This window comes from Euprymna scolopes, chromosome 2 (genome assembly GCF_053919585.1).
Source record: "Euprymna scolopes isolate OS-2025 chromosome 2, ASM5391958v1, whole genome shotgun sequence".
Classification (NCBI taxonomy): domain Eukaryota; kingdom Metazoa; phylum Mollusca; class Cephalopoda; order Sepiida; family Sepiolidae; genus Euprymna; species Euprymna scolopes.
In genome coordinates, this window is record NC_136483.1 from 69,168,479 (window position 1) to 69,189,987 (window position 21,509).

The 21,509-nt window shown below is 32.6% G+C and overlaps 1 protein-coding gene across 9 annotated transcripts in view; it reads right to left on the reverse strand.

Moving 5' to 3' along the window:
* LOC145291956 (uncharacterized) overlaps positions 1–21,509 on the reverse strand; it is an 80,880-nt gene that overhangs the window by 56,771 nt on the left and 2,600 nt on the right. For 2 of the 9 annotated variants that reach the window (XM_080137922.1, XM_080137931.1), the window contains exon 2: positions 19,122–19,169. The exons of 2 other annotated variants lie outside the window; for them this stretch is intronic. The gene's annotated coding sequence lies outside the window, so the exon portion shown is untranslated. Of the gene's footprint in view, positions 1–16,140; positions 16,276–16,332; positions 18,099–19,121; positions 19,170–19,447; positions 19,706–21,509 lie in introns of those variants that run through there. 5 more of the 9 variants (XM_080137888.1, XM_080137954.1, XM_080137914.1 and 2 more) reach the window with 4 other exon arrangements.

Genomic DNA, 21,509 nt, shown 5'->3' on the forward strand with positions numbered 1-21,509 from the left:
TGGATAGCTAATATGCCTATAACACACCTCAGGTATCGTGATGCAGTTTGTGCATAGTATCTGCATAAAATGTCTAGATTTTTAATCCTATTAAGGTCAAACTCAGAGGGGAAAAAAGGAGTTCATTTTATTTATATAGAAGAGAAGAAAAAAAAAAAAAAGGTTGTAGGTATGGAGATTTCTATGTATTACATAAAAAGTGATGTTTTAAGACTACATAAGTGAAAAAGAAAAGACCTAGGTATAACAGGGAAGATTTAAAATTTTTATAAAGGAAAACCTTAATTGTAACATGCGACATACACTTTATATAACACACTATTATACACTAGTACACAAATTAAAAAAAAAAATCAGAACACTGAACCAATAAGTACAAAATTGTCAATTTTTTTTTTTACTTTTTCTAATAAATTTACTAAATTATCCTAAAGATTACCAATGTATATATTATTTTGGTGAAAATTTGAACCAAGAACTTGTGATTCAATAGAATTGATTTTGTAACACTTAGCACATACAGTAGAAACCCTGGATACGGCATTAAAAAATTAGCAACAAAATACAGTACAGCATATAATACATATGTATATAATCAAATAACATTATAAATAACAGTAAGGCGAGGCAAATACCATAACTAAGGGCTGGATTCCACAGCGTAACCTGAAAAACAGTATCCTAGGGCCAACGTATCCTCGGGTTCTACTGTATCTAATTAATGTTGAATAAAGATTTGTAAAACTCATTTTCAAAATATTTAAATTCGCATGTTATGATTGAAATTATTCATTCTCAGATAAAATTTTCATAATTTCCATTTTACAATGGCATTTAAAGAACTAAAAGTGTTTTCAGTCATCTTATCCATATACCAAAAACATTAGAAATCCTTACTGATAATTCTTTAGTCTACTTTTTATAATTTCAGTCCAATACTCTTTAAATTGGAACCAATAAAAGTTAAAATTACTATGAATGGCTTTAGAGATCAAACTAGTTTTGAAGACTAGAAAACAAAACCACCTAAATACACAGTGTGCAAGAAAGTTTAGAGAATGTTGAGAATAACACAGAATGTGGAGCTTTCTTCAAAGTAACAAGGACCAAATTCGACAGATTGAAAGATAAGCACAAAAAGGGTTATACATTCATGCTAGAACTAGCTGGAACACCATGTTGGGAGGTAGTAATAGTAAAACAAAGAAAAGCTTCACTAATGTTGGTTCTAGGATGAAAAAAGTGCTTACTGATGATCTTGTAAACCATATTTAGGAATTTTATTTCCAAGGGATGCTGAGTGCTCTCGCTGACTCAGTTATTCAAATGGACATGCAGTTTGAGAAAACGAGTTCTCAGGTTAGATATGAGCTGTAATACCAATAGAGTGCAGGTTTCTCACTCATTCGAACTAATCTTTTTTTTTTTTTTTTTTTTTTTTTAAACCCCACTCCTAATTAGAGAGACTTGCTTATTTTCAGTTTGTGCTGGAAAACAATAGGTGGTTTACCATTAGAGGGTTGGAAGAGCTTTACCAACTTTTTTCATTAGTGTTTTGTTTGATTTTTATTTACTTTTTGGGTATAGATTGTGATCCCACTGTTTAATGTAAAATGTTCTGTAAATAAAATTTATTTTTGAAATCATTTAGGAATTCTTTTTAAAGATCAAGTCAGAGTGAATGTGGCATTTTGGTGAAAGTGTTTAGTATAGGGAAAATGCAATTTCTTAAAAGAAAATAAATTGTGATATGACCATCGACGCTCACCATTTCCCCCACACACAACGGGGCAAAATGCCTAGGCTTCAAGAATTGTTAAGTTTTTAATTTATCAATTCTTTTAGAGAATGATAAAGGTGTTAACATTCAATACTGTTGAAGAGGAGTAGTTCAAGTGATGTGGAGACAGATTCTTGATATTAATGATGGAACAGATTAACAAGTCGATGCAAAAGAGAACATATTCCAGTATGGCCTAACTCCATTGAAGCTGATCAAATGGTCTGAAAATAGGTCAAGTGCTTGCTTATAAAAAAATAAATTTGTTTTAAAATTACACTTGAAATTCATGGAGATTTTCAAAGACAAAAACTTCCTAATATTTGGATTCTTCAGACTATTGTTCTCATCTTGAGTGTTATTTCCACAATGTTTCGACTAATGTAACTTACCACTTTCTTCAGTGTATCTTGTTGAACTCGGGAATCTTTCTTCAAACAGAATCCTTTATTTAATCCACAGAGGTAGCATGCTCTTGTTCTGTCAGCCGGTAATTTGCAATTTTTTGTATTTTGAGTGTTGCCTGCACAGAGCACAGAACCTTCAACCCTCAGAACAGTGTAACTTACAACCTAACTTCACCAAATGAGTTGGACAAGATACACAAAGGTTGGAGGCCACATTGACCAAAATGTGAAAACAACATTCAAGGTGAGAAGAGTAGTCTGACGAATCCAAATATGAATAATCAATCCTCATCATAGAAATTCAGAAACAAGATAAGCACTTACCAAGAAACGTATATAAAATTAAGACTAAAAAAGTACAACCATGGTCTATTCTTACATAAACAACCTGGTCTTTGTACATCTTACAACAGTCATTGATTACTAGTCTTGGGTTGAAAGATCTAGTCCACTGAGTGAACTAATTTAGTCTAAGGAGAGTTTGGGACAATCTACGAAAAACAGGATTATGTCTTTATATGTATAATAAAACAGGTGATGAAGATGGAACTCAACAAATTTCAAGAAAGGCGCTTTTTCTTACAGGAAATGAATGATTGTCTAACATTAGCTTTTCTAGACAACAAAAAATGTGCCTGCTCCATAAAACAGTTCCATCTATTGTCTCATCTACCACATATAACATTAAAAAAGATGTGTTTGTAAACTAGCCCAAATATAATCATAAATGTTCCATGGGTAAAACTCGACCAAACTTTACATGGAACCCTTCATATTCTGTTGAGCTGATGTGACTAAATGATAGCTATGGTTTAGGCAACTTGTTTAAATACTTGAAAGCAAAATAACAAGACATTCCAAATTATTTTTAAAAAATTTTATCTTTGAAAAAGAAAATCAACAAATCAATTGATATGATGAGCAGGTTACTTGAATGCTTTTCCTATTAATGCCACTTGTTGAGAAATAAGTGTTTTCAGCTCATTTGACTATTTGGCTTAGTTGTCTCCAATTTACTGTTTTGATATCTCATTGTTAATTCATTTTAATAACTAATAAATTGAATATTCTTCATATCAGTCATAGCGCATTAGAGATAAAAACAAAAAAACAAACATTTATTTTAACAGTAAAATGAATTTAAAAAATCAGATTTGAATTATGTAAAAACACATAAAACCAATATAAGACAAAAATTTAATTCATTAAAATGTTCAACTTTGCCTCATTTTATGAAAGCCAACTTAAAATCTATATTAAGCCAAGCATATTGATGTGGGATTAACTTTATATACATAGTAACAAACAATACTGTAAGCGTAAAATTTTCAAAACAAAAATAAAATCTCATCATTGAAAATAGTAGGCTAACTTGAAGTAGCTTGAAAGAATTGTACATTTATAAAGAGAAATAAAATTTTGTATCTAAATTTTATCTTAATAGCATCTTGAAACAAGATATTGCAAATTGCAATGGAAAGGAATTTCTCTGGTTACCCGTTTTCACATTTTAAACTAGACTGGTTTTTGATAGGCAATATTAATCATTCAAAATAATGACACATTCCATTGAAAATTTGTCGGACAGTTGAATAAAATAATCCTAAAAAATCTAAAATTTTTCTAGAAATTTGAACAAAAATTGTTATTGTAATGATGAATTTAATTAGAAAAGAATTCTGATATTTCCAAGAGACTAAATTTGTGGCAATGCACTGATTCATGAAAATAATTTATTCACTTTTCAGATTGTCTCCATTCAATAATAATTATAAATCAACATAACCAATGATAGTTTATAGCAAAACAAAAGTCTGAACCACAATGACCTATCGTGGAATTGATTGGTTCCCAAATGAGTAAACCTGATTTTTAGGATCAATCAAGAATAAGATCATTATCTCTTTAAAAATGCACATAAAAATTAACCCCTTCTTCAAATTATTTTTTCATAATAAGATGAATAAATTAATCTCATGATTCAATTGGTGAGTGAATAAGCTAAAAATTATACAAGTTATTTATCCTCAGAATTTTCATAATCTGTTTTTAAACACTATATAGATGAGTACTTCAGCTAGTTATAAGTATATATGAAATTTGCATAGAGATTAGAAAAAGACATTTGTCTTTTATAGCTTGTAATTTCATAAAAGCTCATGCTTTCTGACGAAGATTAATACCTTTGAATCCAGATTACAATTTTAATAAAAATCTATTAAATAATTTTGATTCTAGAAAAGTCTAAAATTTGCGACTTAAGTTTTAGGGTTTTTAAGATATTGAATAATTATGCATCAAATTTTCATGCAATCAGAAAGTTCGGAATATTAAAAATATAAGATTGTGCCCATATTATGCTCCATAACAATGCTCCAAGGGAATTGAAATTTTGTTCGAGATAAATTGTATCACTTGTTTTAATATTCTTTTCCTTCATAAAAATCTGAAGTATTTAATAGTGATAAGTGCAATAGATAACAGCTTCTGTTTGCGTTTGAAAGTTGAAGATTATAGACCAGAAAGCATCGGAATATTGAAAGTGATATGTAAAATGATTCGCACCAGATTAAAAAAACTGTAGAATTGTGACAAAAATGTAATTAGAGATTCTGATCATGTTAAGAAATTCACTGAGAAGTTGCACGCCAACATGGGCCTAGGTGAGAGTGATGTTAAATTCAAAATGTTCACAATGTAATCTGAATTCAATTTATTCTTTTCTATTACACATAAAACTAACAATGAAATTAGCCGGATCACTTTAAACTTGGAGAAATACCTGGCTAGCGATCATCATAGATTTTAATATTTTGATTGGGTATAGTAGTATATCCGTGTAATGTGTATATAATTTAATATTTGTATTTGCTTTTTAAGGAGACGTATATATATAGGAGTGTGCGTGTAAGGTACTAGTGGCCGATAAAATCTTTCATAAATAAAATCAATAAAAATTGTGAACAAATTTGAATTTAATTGTTTTTCTGTTCTAAAAATCTATTTAATAAAAAATAGCATGTTGCAATATTTTGGACGCATAATGGGGTATTTATTTAAATGCTGCCCACATCAGCATTATTTGGCACAAGGCCTGGAAAGTGGGATACCCGCAGGCTCCCCTAAAGGAGGGGCACTCCTGCAATGTTAAAAATTGCCCGAGTAACCCCGTCGGCATTCCCCGGTCGGGGCGCCTCAGGCAGCAAGCAATAAACTTGCTCCACCGGAAAGCCCGGTGGCAAGGCCTGGGAGGGTGGACCTCCTAGGTATTACCCAGGCGGTGTACCTCAGTCCAACAGGTGCTGGGCCGGTTCCCGGCCCCTCACCTGTTGGGCTGAATGTCAAGTGACGAATCCTTGACATGTACTACCCTGTCTCCATGCAGCCGAAGCCGCTAGGAGACACATCCCATCAGACAAGAAGTATAATGGGGTATGATCCCATACAGTTGGACGATTCTATTTATAAACGATGCTGCTAGGAACTGACGAATCGAATCAAGTCATGTTCTATTACTAACCAATCAGAAACCAGAATTGCTCCATAAATATTAAACCTTTTCTGTAGCAATTTTGCATGTATTTTCCGTCTCGACACGGTAAGAATATTTTGCTCTGTGGAACTGTCTACTGCAAACCAGTCACCTCTCAGGACTTGTTTAGAACAACGAACCATCGGAAACTGTTCTGAAACTAAACATGGCTTACACTTGGTAATTTTAAACATGGTTATGTTTTGAGATCACAGTCTAAAAAAAAAAAAAAAAAAAGAAAAAAAAAAAAAAAAAAAAGAAAAAAAAAAAGACCTATATTTTTCCAATGCCAAAAATTCAAGACTGCTTAAATACACCAGTACTCTCGATTTTAAGCTTCATAATTGGACATAAAAATAATGCAAAACTTTCTGGGAATAAATTTTACCCATTTCGGAACCAATATTCTATATATAAGTTTTTATCTATAGTAATACGAATATTCAAATACACAAACACTACAACTATACACGACCAACATACCCTCACCCTCGTTTTAAAGTCCGAGACCGATGGTCAAGTTAGTTCATTGTCAATAGGGCAAATGTACCTAATCGGCATGTGAGCGTGTGCAACGCACACAAGACTGACAATGAAATTAGCCGGACCACACTCTTAAACTTTGAGAAATAACTGGCTAGCGGTTATTATAGATTTTAGTATTTTGATCGTGTATAGTTGTATATTAGTGTAATGTGCATATAATTTAATATTCGTTTGTAAATATATTTAAGGAGACGTATACATGGAAGTGTGTGTACATGACAGTATTTAATCGTTTATACATTATATACACTATTTAATTGCATTATAAAAGGTACTAGTGACCGACAAAAACTTTCGAAATAAGATCAATCAAAATTGTGAACAAAAGTACCCTGACCCTACAAGCATTTAAAAATGCCCAAATAACCTATCATTCTTCAGGATCTAGTCAAGTCTAATACAAAAAAACAATGACAATATAGATGTAGATTAATAATGTACAAGAAACGATGTTAAAGATTAGCGTTCGCAAATGTTAGATGTCATCCATTGATCCGTCACTGCTTATTAGATTGGGTTAATTTAAAAAGTGAAGTAAGAAAAAAAATGTCACAATTTCATAAATAAATGTTTATGTACAATGTTTAATAAAATAAAAGTTCTTATGACACAGTTTCCATTACTATTGGAACAACAGAAGAAAACGCTATGTTGCTCACGATGCGTTGTCAATAATAAAAAAAAAAAAATAAATACTAAACCTATCTGTCTCGGTCAATAGTTGATGACATCATTAAAACCGACCATAGTCGTCTAGTGACCGTTCAAAAGGTTAAAAGGTCGTCTATTTAGTCAGTGACAGTAATAGTAATAAATTTAGATGTGGATTGTTTAGCATAGTAGTACTAAAATTGGATCTTGCTTGTCCTCGTGCAGAGTGGATGACGTCACTAAATAATTACCGAATTTTAACTAGACAATATGGCAATCATGGGAACTGATCTATATAGGTATTTTTTTTTTTTTTTTTATATAAAACGGTTACATTTAAGTTAAAGATATTTCAAACAGCAAGAGGACAATGCACTTGCACAGCTGATAGGAAGGTTCAAAGTTACTGAGAGAGAGTATTTTGTGTTGTAAATTATTTTTTTTTTCTATTCGACAGTTTAACTTCTTCCAAAATTACATTGCAAGGGTCACGATAGCACAATCAATACAGCCACTTTTTTTTTTTTTTTTTTAAATTTAAATAAAATGACTTTAAATGATGGTAACCATTTAAAATTTTTTCAAGTTTTTTTTTTTTTTAAAACAGAAAACGTAAATCCTGGCTAAAATAACTTTATTTTAAATCGCAAGTTCTCTCTCTCATATATATATATATATATATATATATATATATATATATATATATATATATATATATATATTACAAGGGTACAACAAAAATAAAACGAAATTCAGGACAGCTGGAATAGGTGTGTCAGAAACTTTGAAAAATATTGAATAATTCGACACCTCTGTCTTTCCAAGCTCGAAAAAATTTAATTCAAACCCTAATTTTTTTTTCAATTAAAAGGAGCAAGGACCAAGGTTTCATAAAAAAAAAAAAAAAAAAAAAAAAATTTAAACTTCGGACTTTACAGGTAAATTTCTAAAAAACACTACTTTTTGTTCTAAATTTGAATACATTATTTATTGATCTTTTATCTTCAATTTGTGATATATTTACTCGAAATACATTTCTGCTTTTAACATCGTCATAGAAAAGTTAGGCAAAAAAAAAAAAAAAAAAAAAAAGATACTACAATGTGCATACCGATTTTAAGATTTCGGGTTTGTATTACTGTACACAGATTCGAAAAAGTTGTCAAAAAACAAATATATAACAAATAAATGTTATCAAAGGCAAGATGAGTTACTTTTCTACCTAACTGGATATAATTTTCGTGTTTTTATTCAATGTAACATGTTTATTCAGCTCGAAAAGCATGCAGTGTTTACCGATGTATTGAAAAATTCCAAATGGCGGCCGACTCTCTCTTTAACACGGTAAGTTCGGGAAAAGGTGTTATAAATAATAAACTAGACAAAATACTATTAAAAACTACCGAATATATGTCAAGTTATGTCACGGTAACATATATTGAGCGAATTTATAACAATATTTTGTCTAGTTTATTATTTATTACACCTTTTTCCAAACTTACCGTGTTAAAGAGAGAATCGGCCGCCATCTTGAATTTTCCAATACATACATCGGTAAACACTGTATGCTTTTCGAGCTGAATAAACATGTTACATTGAATAAAAACACGAAAATTATATCCAGTTTGGTAGAAAAGTAACTTATCTTGCCTTTGATAATATTTATTTGTTATATATTTGTTTTTTGACAACTTTTTCGAATCTATGTGTACAGTAATGCAAACCCAAGATTTCTTTTAATTTTCTAAGAGAATAAAATTTTTTTCTTTTTTAAAAACCTCTGATAAACAATTTTGAATTTGAAAATGAGAAAGCATAAACAATATCCTCCTTTACTGTGGAACTATTCCGTTTGCCTGCTTTGAACCGTCCCCCTAAGTAATCCAAGTTACAACATTCTCACTAATGTTTACTACGCTAAAATCACAATGACTATCCATTAACCCGTATCCCCGAGTGGCCTCTGGGCCTTGCCTTAATAAGTGGTGACCCCCATGTAAAAAAAAGTTATAAACGTCCGCAATGTCGGTCGGTCGACTAAAACAAGCAAAAGAGGTGGTGACGACTAATGAAAAGAGCAACGCGTCATCGCAAGTGGTAATTAGTTTTAAATAATGCTAAACAATTGAAACCAGACTTGAAATTACGAAAATAAAAAGCTAGATCAAATTAAAACTGAGAATATATATATATATATATATATATATATATATATATATATATATATATAAGTTGGTTTAAAAGCACAATACCGGCTTCATTGTGGAATGGTCGAGTTAATGGCCAAATAGCGGTGCGCGGGCAATTTCCTAATTTTTTCTTCTTTCTCTCTTGTATTAAAAAAAAAAAAATTAAAAAAAAGTCATTGTCAAGTTTCTTTTTCCAACTCCTCAAAAAACTTAAAAATGACTTTTAAAAGAGGTTCGGTGGTGCTGAAAACGAATATCACATTTAAATTTGGGGCAGATAAGTAGTTTTCATGATATGAAGAAATTACTTCTAAAAGTGGCAGATCACTTTCCTATATAAATTTAACGTAAAATGAGCACCCACTTTCTGACCACCTAGTAATTTCTTCATATCATAAAACAAATTTAACTGATATTCGTTTTTAGCACCCCGAAAACCGGCGCTGTTTTTTTTTTTTTTTTTTTTTTTTTACTAAGAGATGCGTTCATTTTTTCATATGTTATAATGCTATCACTGACAGTGTCAGTAAGCTTACACGAGCGGTTAAAAAAAAAAAATTTTTTTTTTTTTTTTTTTTGTAAATTACAATTTCACCCCAAACAAGGCACATTGCCACTGTGGTGTAGGGGGCTACTATCAGGGGCAGCAACTACTGGGGCACTATGTTGGGATTTGGGCAGCAAGATGTTAGTTCACGTTACACTTGAACTTCTGCATGTCAGTACAGTTGGGGAAGCAGGGACCTGGAATGGAATTCCAGAGTCTAGCGGTTCTGGGGAAGAAACTATTGAGATCTTTTACATCTAGGGATCTCTACTGTGTGGGGGTGGGATTTAGCTGCTTGTCGGGTTTGTTGAGAGTGTCTACGTCGTGCGGGCACAAGTGTCTGCAGTTCGTCAGAGCATTCACCATTAAAATACTTGTAGAACAGGCAGAGGGATGCAACGTTTCGTCGATGGGACAGAGGCTGAAGCTTAGATGCCAGTTCAGGGCCTATCAGATTGGTGACTCTCTTTTGAACCTTTTCTAGGAGCGAGAGACTAGTAGTAGATGCACCAGCCCAAATGTGACAGCAATACTCCATACATGGGCGAATGGTGGCCTTATAGAGGTACAGGATACTTTCAGGTGTCAGTAGTTTTCTAGCACGGTAGAGAGAGCTTACTTTCTTCACAGCGGCCCTGGCAATGTTTTCAATATAATTGTTCCAATATACTTATTTTTCATTCGTTTATTTTTAGGTGGGTATTCAATTATAGAACTTGTATAGTTTTTAACAGGTGCTTCTGTAGTTTAATTAACCGTTTTTCCGAAAGTAACGTGTCGACATTAACCATTAAACCAGAGCCGCCACAACACCACCGCCCCCTAATGTAAACAGAATTTTTGTGTAATATTAAACTGCAGAAGCACCTGTTAACTATACAAGTTCTATAATAAAAAAAAGTTACTTTTCTACCTAACTGGATATGTTTTCAGTGTTTTTATTTAACGTAACATGTTTATTCAGCTCAAAAAACATACTGTACCGATGTATTGGAAAATTCAAAATGGCACTCGACTCTCCTCTTTAACACGGTAAGTTTGGGAAAAGGCGCTATAAATATAAAACTAGGCAAAATACTGTTAGAAACTCGCTGAATATATGTTACCGTGACATAGGTTGACATATATTCGGTGGGTTTTAATAGTATTTTGTCTAGTTTATTATTTATAACACTTTTTTCCAAACTTACCGTGTCAAAGAGAAAGTCGGGCGCCATTTTGAATTTTCCAATACATCGGTAAACACTGTATGTTTTTCGAGCTGAATAAGCATGTTACGTTAAATAAAAACACTGAAAACATATCCAGTTAGGTAGAAAAGTAACTTATCTTACCTTTGATAACATTTATTTGTTATATATTTGTTTTTTGACAACTTTTTCGAATCTGTGTACAGTAATACAAACCCAAAGCGTCAATTATGTAAACACAATTTTCGTCTCGCAATTTCATTATTTTCGATGATGAAAAGAATTAAAAAAATTATTACTGGTTTATTTTGCCCTTCTTTTAACTGGTGCAAAAGTTATACTGATAATATTAATTTATAATAAAGTTACATCGTGTTAGGGTGGGGTAATTCTGTGGTGAATTTTGGCAGTCCTTAATGATTGAATATAGGCTTATTTTATAGAGCAGAAAATGGAGAAAAAAATAAATGGACACATTTCTTCATTAAATTAACTTTTAGGTAATTGTGACCTGGTAGACCAACAAAACCTACTTAAAGTTGTTTTCTATGGTTTTTCGGATGTGCTGAAAACGAATATCGCATTTAAAATTGGGCTGGCAACTAATTTTCACGATACTGAAAAGATACTTTTCCGTATGTTTCATGTAGTAATATAACGCAGCGGTCATATTTGTTGAAAACAAAAACAACGTAATGAATTTCAGATAATGAAGAATTGAATAATAATAAAAACAATGCGCGCGCCTGCGCGTACAACAATGACCATAGCTTATAACAAAGAATTACATCCGGAAAACTACTTATTTGCAGAAAATTTGGTAAACGCGATATTTGTTTTCAGCATACCAGAAAACCAAAAACGTCATTTTAAAAGGAAACTTAAGGTGGAAACCAAGTAAAATTTGACAAATATAGATAACTATGGCAGACGCGTTATATTATTACACGAACATGCGGAAAAGTATCTTTTCAGTATCGTGAAAACTAGTTGCCGGCCCCAATTTTAAATGCAACATTCGTTTTCAGCACACCCGAAAATTCACGAAAACAATTTCCGATAAAAAGTATAAGGGATCGTTATTCTACATTAATTTAAGGTAAAATGGGCATTCACTTTACGGCCATCTGTGTGTGTGTGGGGGGGGAATAAAAGATTTTTTTTTTTTTTTTTTTTACCTGTCGGAAAGTTGGAAATTTTTTGGTACTACTACAGTTTATCGCCGAAATTGGAGACGCTATTTTTTTCGGGCACCTGTCATCAAAATAAGAGGGAGGAATCAATATTTAAAACTATAACCGTAACAAACATGAAATAAATAACGATAAATACAGTGCTTGCTACGCTAGAACAGAACACCGACCATTATAATTTTTTTAAGGGTATTCGAAGTCGCTAATAACGAATTAAAAAAAAATGCATTAGGTAATGATTAATTGCGAAAAGAACTAATTACTACGTGCCCCCGCATAGTATAAACACCTAACCTCCCCATGTTAAGAACGGCTTTCGAGGTTGGGGGAGTATTCCGAAAGCTGTTCTTAACATCTTTATACAACGCTGGGGCACGTAGTAATTAGTTATTTTCGGAAGTAATCATTATCTTTTTTTCTTACTTATTTCATGATTCGGTTAGTTTAAAATACGAATTTCTCCCTCTTAGTTTGACAACAGTTGTTCCCCCCCCCCAATAGCGTCTCCATTATCGGCGATAAACTGTAGTAGTACCAATTTTTTTTTTTGGGGGGGGGGGCGGGGGTGGAATCAACGTAAAACAGCTCCCAACTTTCTGGTAACCTGCGGGTTAGGGGCATTGGGCGCAGTTGTTTTGTTTTACTTAATTTGTTGTGAAAAAGAACATGGAATAAAAGAAAAAGCAATTAAACACTAAAATAATTTGCTTTTAACAAATATGTATGATGTGCTTACCAGTGGAGGAAAAAAAATTCTCTTGAAAACACTGATTTGACGAGGGAGGATTTTTTGGTTATCGGGCATGCTGATGACGACATTCAAGATATACGCAAACAAATAATTTTCCCGCTTTTAAGACATCGCTTTTTCCAATTAACATGTAGCGGGAAAATTATTTGTTTGCGTACATTTTGGATGTCAGTCAGTATACCCGATAACCTAAGAGGCAGGCGACTTAAGTTTCCTCCTTCACTGTATAATGTACCTATTTACTATTCCTCCCCACAGGAGGGAGTTAGACACGAGGGTCGTTTTTTAACGTGGAGAAAAGGTAGTCGCCTGACGCCTCGCCTGCACAGAAAACTTGTAACAGTTTGTTATGGTCAATCTCACTTCTGATGAAAAGGTACCTGGCCGGCTGGCCGCTCACCGACTCTTTAATATCGTGCCACAAGCGCTCTAAATGTTTTGGGTTTCAAAATAGTTGATGACCAAAGGCTGTAATACTTGTTAAGGTTGCTGTAGGTTTTCCAGACGTCACTATATATGACAGAACCTGGTAACACAAATTTTTGAATTAGAGGCAGTAAAGTATCCGCGTTCTTTCGTTCGTCTGGGTCTGTTAGAACGAGAATGAAACTGTTTCGACACTCGCTCTATTTCACCAAAGAGCCAAATCTGGTGGAGGATTCTCTATTGTACTGGCGCCAAACAAGGGGTTCCATCTCCACTGCAATTCCTTCGCCTCCTATGGGTTTTTGATTTTGCTGCTAACTTTCACAAGACTTCTGAACACTAAAGACCGCTAATCTACACTTGTAGGTTTGGAAATATTCAGGTTGTCCATGACCGTCTTATAATCCTAAGCATGGTGAAAATAATGATTAACAAACATTATCTTGTAGCATGAAAAAATGTCCCCTTGGCGTCACTGACACTGAAGGAGTAGCATTTTCTTTTTTATGTCATGGCACTACATAGCGATAATGCCAAACGCTTAAGTCTTCTCTATAAGAACATGGTCTTTGACACTTGGGGCAACGGATATTATTAGGTAAGACACCATGGCGTCGAAGAAAAATTTTGCTTTTTCATTTTCAATGAAGTCTCCAATTGTATCAAAGTATTTATTTGTACAACTCTCACAAGTATTAGTGGCAGTTATGCATGATATATCTTTTAAATTTTACTTTTTCAATAAAATTGTTTATTTTTTTTTAATATAACTTTTTACAATAAACTGTAAAAAAAAATTGAAAAGACAAGATATTTTGGTGAAAGTGCACCGGGGGGGGGGGCACCCGATTACGGTCAATCTGCAAAGAGTATTTATTCCGAAAGCCGTTCTTAACATGAGAAGGTTGAGGGAGTTTATTCGGAAAGGCATTTTCTTATTGATACTAGTGCAGAGAGTGATCCGGACGTAAATAATAACGTTATTATTTAAAAAGTCATTCTAAACATGGGGAGGGTGTTTTGTACCTATTCTATACTTCAACCTTACAATTGAATAAAAAAAAATATCATAAAACTTTAATTAAACTTGGAAATACGATGTAAAAAAAAATAGCGCGGATCACTCTCCGCACTCGCACCTTATTTTCAACCTCCCCGTAAATCAACTTCTTAAAGGTTTTCAGGTGGTCCCTCCCTCAGTGCATTTGCACTGTCACAGATACTTTTTAAGAATATGAAAACTATTACAATTAATTAGAAATATTAGTTTTAAGAAATGTATGGATGAAAATTAAAAGCTATGATTTTTAAGAATATGAAAGTTATAAAGAATTTGAGTTACCGGTCAAAAATTTAGCACTTTCACTTCACTTCGAATTTTAGGTTTATTTTCAATTATATATGCGCACGCATCTTTAAACATGCGCGTTAGTGCAATCTGATTCTTTAGACATGCGCGTTGGCACAATTTGATTCATTAAACGGAGATTTATCTTTATTGTTTAATGTCGTCGTGAAACTGCAAAAAGATAAAAATCGGGGGGAAAAAATACCAACATTAACTTTTAGTCCACCATGTTACGTTGACAAAAAAGCTTTCAGGTTGATCAAAAACCCCAAAGATAAGGTGGTCAGAACATAGATCCCGGAAAAAAAGTGTGGCCTTGAAGTGGAAACTCATTTTACGTTAAATTAATATAGAAAAGTGATCCCCCACTTTTTGAAACTATGATTTTTATATCTTGGTAACTACTTGTTTCCTGGAATTTTAAACGTTATTTTCATTTACAGCACCCACGACTCGTGGTAATTTTAACAGATGTTTTGAGAGTGGAAAAGATGCTGCACCATTGAAAATTCAACAGCGGGGCATTTGGATATATATTAAAAATCAATAAAAATGAATTTATAATTGTAAAAAAGAAAAAAAAGAAAGGTATTTGCATTAATCATGGATTTAAATGACCGATACGTCGTGACTGAGAAATTCGAAAGCGACTTCCGAGTATTTTGTTCTAGCTTTAATAAAAAAAAAAAGTATGGTTCAGTTCACTTGTGTAAAGAATAATGATGAGCTAAAATAAATTAAAATGTTAATACTTAAATATTCTTACAAAGAACGCAATAAAATTAGTCTGAATAATCCCAAGTGTAACGTTTCTGTATTTATTGCACTTTACATAAATGTAATATATAAAATAACACAATAGTTTCAGAAGAGAGAAAACAATGTCTATGCTGTAAATATAAACAAAGAAAATGAAAATGCAGAAACGAGGAACTAAATACATCGACGGGTCCAATGAGGGGGGGGGGGCTTAAAATTGTATGTAAAATAACCAGGAAAGAATACGAACATCAGAAATGAAACAATTATAAATTTAAAAAAAAAGAAAAAAAGTTATATATACATTATAGAAATATACGAGAGGAAGAATAAAAACTCAAGATTTTTTCCCTCCAAAAAAAAAAATTAAAAAAAAAAAAAAAAAAAAAAGTCTTTTCTGTTTTCAAATTTTTCAACAATTTGTGCGTCTCTGATAGCGATCATTAATCAAACACTAAAAATAGAAATTTTTATCCTTGAACATAAAGTTTACACACACACACACACACACACACATTATATATAACATTATTTTTTACGAAGATCCTCGGACATTAGATCATAATTGCCGCTGATAGTATTGAAAGCGTAGAGAGGATGTTGAAGTCAGTAACAAAGAAAATAAATATAATTTACTATTAAATAATTATATATTTAGAATAAATAGTTATTTAATATAAATTATTTTTTATAATAAATAATATTAGAGATAAATATAATTAAAAAAAAATTTAATATGACGTTTAGCTAATGGAGTGAATATCAGAGATAATAATACAATAACATAACTTTTGATCTTACCGGGTAGTGTACATACTGACCTGGCTGTTATCAGTAGTACCAATAATCATATCACCACCGAAACTAATATCCTACAAGAACGAAGATCCCCGACAGCTACACTATACATGCATAAAAAAGACAACTCCAAAATATTTTTTCGCAACACTACGAGGACACATTTTCTTTTTACACATTCATGAGTGTTTAAAAAGTGAAATCGATATACTCACATATTGATGTTTAAAAAAAAAATGAATGGCGAGAAATATATAGAGGGGGGAAAAAAACCCGAGGCCGGTTTCTAAAAGGGAGGATGCGAGCTACTAACTCACTTTCTACCTCCTCTCTAACCCACATGTAGTAACTCTCTTACTCACTCTGTCATCACATGTAGTAAAAGAGCGGATACTTGTTTCTTTCTTTCTCTCTCACCGACACGCGCCACAATCGACCTTCTCTCTCGTCACACCATGTAGTGCACACACTCTTTCTGCACATGTGGTAGCCATTTACTACTCACTACCTCTCTCTCCTTTTTTCTTTTCATTTCAAATCTTAAACAGCAGCAAAGAAAATTTAGTACTTGTGCTGTTTACGGACGGTGCTATTTTTTTTTTCTTTTTTGTAAATATAGGATTTAAGTTAAAATCAATTTTTGTGATATCTCTTAAATTGTTAGGTGAAAGTGCAAAATAAATAACAAAGCCCTCCCGCTTATTTTAGGAATGGCTTTCTAAATAACGTTATTTCAGCACGGTCAGTAATCTGCACAAGTTTTTTTTTATTTTTTTTTTAAATACTTTAAAAATGAATGTAAAAACGTTTTCGATTAAAAATTAAAATCATAACATGCTTTTTATTAAAGTTAAAAGTATTTTAGCAAATTAAAAAAATTAAATGTTAATTTTTAACCAGTTGACAATTTTGTATGCATGTAGGTAACTTTGATAAATACATATTTATTATATTGTTTAGTATTAATCGAATATTTATTGAAATCCAAAATAAAATATTAAAGTGAAACGAATATTTTGTTCTATTCGACAGTTTAAAGCCTTGCAAATTCCTTTGTAAAGGTCACGATAACACATCAAGTCAGCCATTTTGAAATCTATTAATAAGAGATGAAAATGGCCGACATTTCTGTACTACTTGGTGTCCCTTCGGAATTTCTAGTTTGAACAAGACAATCAAGTATTACGATTAATTCTTTTAATAGCAATGCTGCTGCACGCCCCTCTGTCGTATTAAAGAATCGAAGTATCATAAGCGTTACTAAATTATTATTTAGGATAGAGAAATGAAACAAAACTAGGCTCATCTGTAGCAGTAGCATAACAGTTGGGACATCTTACCCTTGTTCTCGTCTGTACGTAACTTTGATAACAAAGTACCGATCAAATATTTAATCAAATAATAAAAAAAGACTACATTAAAAAGTAAACTAGACAATATTTTTAATTATATGTCTATGAAAAAACGATCCTTCTACGCCCCTTTCAGAGCAATATCTACACCTATATGCAAGCTGCACGTTTTACAATAGACAACAAAACGAAAATAAAGCAATACTGATAGAAATCCACTCAAGAAATGTAATTATGATATTTATTATTATTTTTTGTTTTCGAGTTTTGAGCGATTCTCAGGACTACAAAGGTGGTCATGTAACCGTCTTTTTTTTTCGTTTTAACTTAAGCGTTTCAAACTTAAACGCTTTAAGGTGAGTTAAAGCACCAAAAACGTATCCAGATAGAAAAGCAACTTGTCTTGCCTTTGGTAACATATTTTTTACCACTTTTCGTTCGGTTGTCTCGTAAAACATGACAGGAATATTTTATGATGAAGTTGGGAAAGATTAACAACTCGCTTGGAAAACCATAGAAATGCAAATTTTGGAAACAGTCATTATCATTTTTAATTCCTTTTCTGAAAAGGCTGAGCTAAAGTACAAATAACAATTGCCAATGGAAGGAAGAAAAAAATAAACTATTACTGATACTGTAGCACAGCTGTGTGGAAATCTAGCTAGAGTGCATACGTAGTAAATATGTAAACTATATGCGTGAGTTTTCGTGCACAATTTGGTAAACGGAGTGTATTTGCGTGTAATAATTAGTGTATATATATATATACAGTACACACACACACAAGATAGGTTTAAAAAAATTGAATTATTAAGCACGGAATTCTTAAATGATGTTTTTTTTTTTTTTTTAAAGCGAGTTCAGTTAATCATAATGGTAGCGATTTTTTCCCCTATGCCTGCTTAGTGCTTCACCATTACCTAAAATATTTCCTATTTAATAAAAACAAACTTAAATTACTCTTATGATCAAGTGAACATTACCTGTTTAGTTTTTAGAGTTCTACATTTTTTGTTAACGATTAGGTAATGATATACCTCTGCTCGAAAATTTGTTCGGAAAAAAATCAAGGATACATTTTACATAAAAAACTACTGATCACCTTGCTAAAAATTGAACGATTTTATGATATATTTGCCCCTCCCCGCAATAAGGTGCGATTCTACTATTTTTCTGCAATTACGTGAAACATTAAACAAATGCTAAAACACACTTGAATAAGGGATTAGTTCCGCAAATTTAGCAAAATCATTTCCCATTTCGAGCCATTCCAGCGTTTCAGAGCAGCTAACTTTTTTTGCGAGGGGAGATAAATTCTAGGCGTTTGTGTGTGTGTGTGTGTGTGAGAGGGTTATACTAATTTTTTTGCTGTTGTTTAAGGTGATTATGCGTGGTTACGGCTTTGGCATTTAAAGTTACGGTTAATGGGGGAGAACGGTTGCCTTAAAACACAGGATAGCCCGACAATAAGGGACCATTAGACGTTTAACTTATACGAAAATGATCCCTCACTCTAAATTCTAAAATATTTTATTTTTATTTCCGCCAATGTTTTAAAACTCAATCGACTAAAAAAGTAGCATTTCATTTTTCAAGGGTGTGTGCGATTTCGCTGAAGGTGTTAATGAACAAATTTAAGAGCAAAGTGATACCTTTATCCGAAATTTTGAAAAGGCGTTTCCGCTCGAACGGGATTTAAACTGGTAAAAAAAAAAAAAAAAAATCAAGAGTAACTCACATAAAAAATATAGACTGATCACCATGCTAAAACTGAACTAATTTGTAATCTATAATTAAATCGATCGTACTACGAAAAGAAACAAAATTTAGTGTATTGGGTTATTTGTGGTCGTATATGTTCGCCCTGATACATACTTTTTTAATATGGGTCAGTGTACACATACATATGTGTGTGGCCGTGTGGGTGTGTGTGTGTGTGTGTGTATGTGTGAGTGAATAGGAGTAATTAACTACACACCTCATTTTTTAAAAGGAGCAAGGTTTCGACAGCAGGAGAATCCGGTCCTTCTTGGAACAAACATTAAATCGCAGAAGTTCCTCTTGCTCTCCCTCTCTTTCCCTTTTTCCAAATATGTGAGGAGCTCAGGAGCTCCACGTGTGTGAGTAAAAATTTGTTGGATAGAATGGCGGATATTATTTTGGGACTAGGGAGGCACACAGTTAGGTGCGATCGACTCAGCCGAACATGGGAGTGGAGCGAGGAATAACCAACAAAGAGAAAAAGGAAGGAAAAAAAGACGTAGTTACACTACCTACCTACTGCTTCTTACAGTACTACTACAGTGCATTTTTTTTTTAATTGCCAACATGGCGAGAAATTTAAATAAATAAGTAAATAAATACGCTCTTTGTAATGAGAGGGACGCGTGCGAAAAGCAGCGTTCAATAAATTACTTTATATTCGGCAGCTTAAAGTCTACAAAATTACTTTCAAAATTTCAAAGTGTCACACTAGTAAAAAAACATCATCTGTCAGCCATTAATCTTTTAGTAACCGTTCCATTACCAACAAAAATATATTTTAAAGGAAATAAATTTGGAAATTGGTAAAAAATAATTTATTTTGCTTTACTTCGCAATCTATTTGTGTTAAAAAATATTTAAAAGTTTAAAGCAATGTAATTGACGGTAAATAGTGACGGGGGGGGGGGGAATAAACATCTGCGTCCAGATTATACAGGAATTAGTACATACATAATCGAATTATTTTACTCCCAATTCCTTTAAACTTCTTTTAAATATTTTTAACGCAAATCGACCACAAATAAGTCAGTAAAGCAAAACATTTTTGACTAAGTTTTCTTTTTTTTTTATAGGCATCACCATTTATCAAGGCCCAGAGACCACTCGAGGATTAGGGTTAAGAGTTAAGTGTCAATATAGTAATATAGTAATTGTTAGTAATAGAAATTAGGTAAATTTGTTAACTAAGTGGAACAGCTTATCAAGAACTTGTTTACATTGGACTTGAAGACAACCAGATTGTAGTCAGCTGGAAAGTAGGAGAACGGAAGACAGTTCCACAGGCGTGCAGTTCCAAGAAAGAAGCTTTTTTCATGGAATCTACGTTTAGGTTTAGGCACAGATAAAATGTGAGAGGAATTATTGATAGTCTTTTCAGCTAGACGAGTGTTTCTTGTGAAAGTTTGGTGAGGGGGGGGCATAGATTGAAGCTCAGTCGAGCACTTGCCATGAAAATAACGATAAAGCAGGGACAAACCCGCAACATCTCTTCTGTGAGATAGAAGTTGCAGAGAAGAGAAAAGGGCATATCCTACGAGGCTACGAAGTTGATTTTGAACTCTATCAAAGCAGGACAAGTCCTTTCTAGCAGCTCCTGCCCAAAAGTTGTCAAAGGTATTTCGTGACATTTACTCGGTGAATTTCTATCACTGTTTTATTTTCGATTTTTGAGTGATTATCGGGACTCCAAAGATGACAGACTCATGTCTCGCCATCTTGCTCTTAGTAAACACTTTAAAATAAGTTAACACAAAAAAACTTATCCAGGTAGATAGATTAACTTATCTTGCCTTTTGTAACATGTATTTGTTATATATTTGTTTCTTGGGCACATTTTTTTTTTAGGAGTGTTAATAATGCCCAAAATAATTTGTTGGTAATCACGTTTACTACCTTTTAGTATATATTTTTAATGTCTGATATTCTAAAATAGATATTTTTTATTAGAATCTCTCTAGTCTCCAACTGAGTGTTCTTGTTATGCTCTATCTTAACCCTTACAATAACCCTAAGTCCGGGGGTCGGCCAACATGTTTTTGCAAGGAACCAAAATAGGTAGGAAGAAAAACGGTTCAGAGACGAGGGTTATTCTTTAGAAAGTCCGAAAATATTTTTGAAGACTTTAGACTGCCGAATAGAAAGTTATTTCTGGCTTTAATTAACAGAAGGCGAGTTTTTTTTTTCTTAAAAATAAAATTTTCGCACGTGCTCCTCCTCTCCTACCGTATCCAAAAACATTAACAAGCTAAATATATATAAAATATACATTTAGTAAA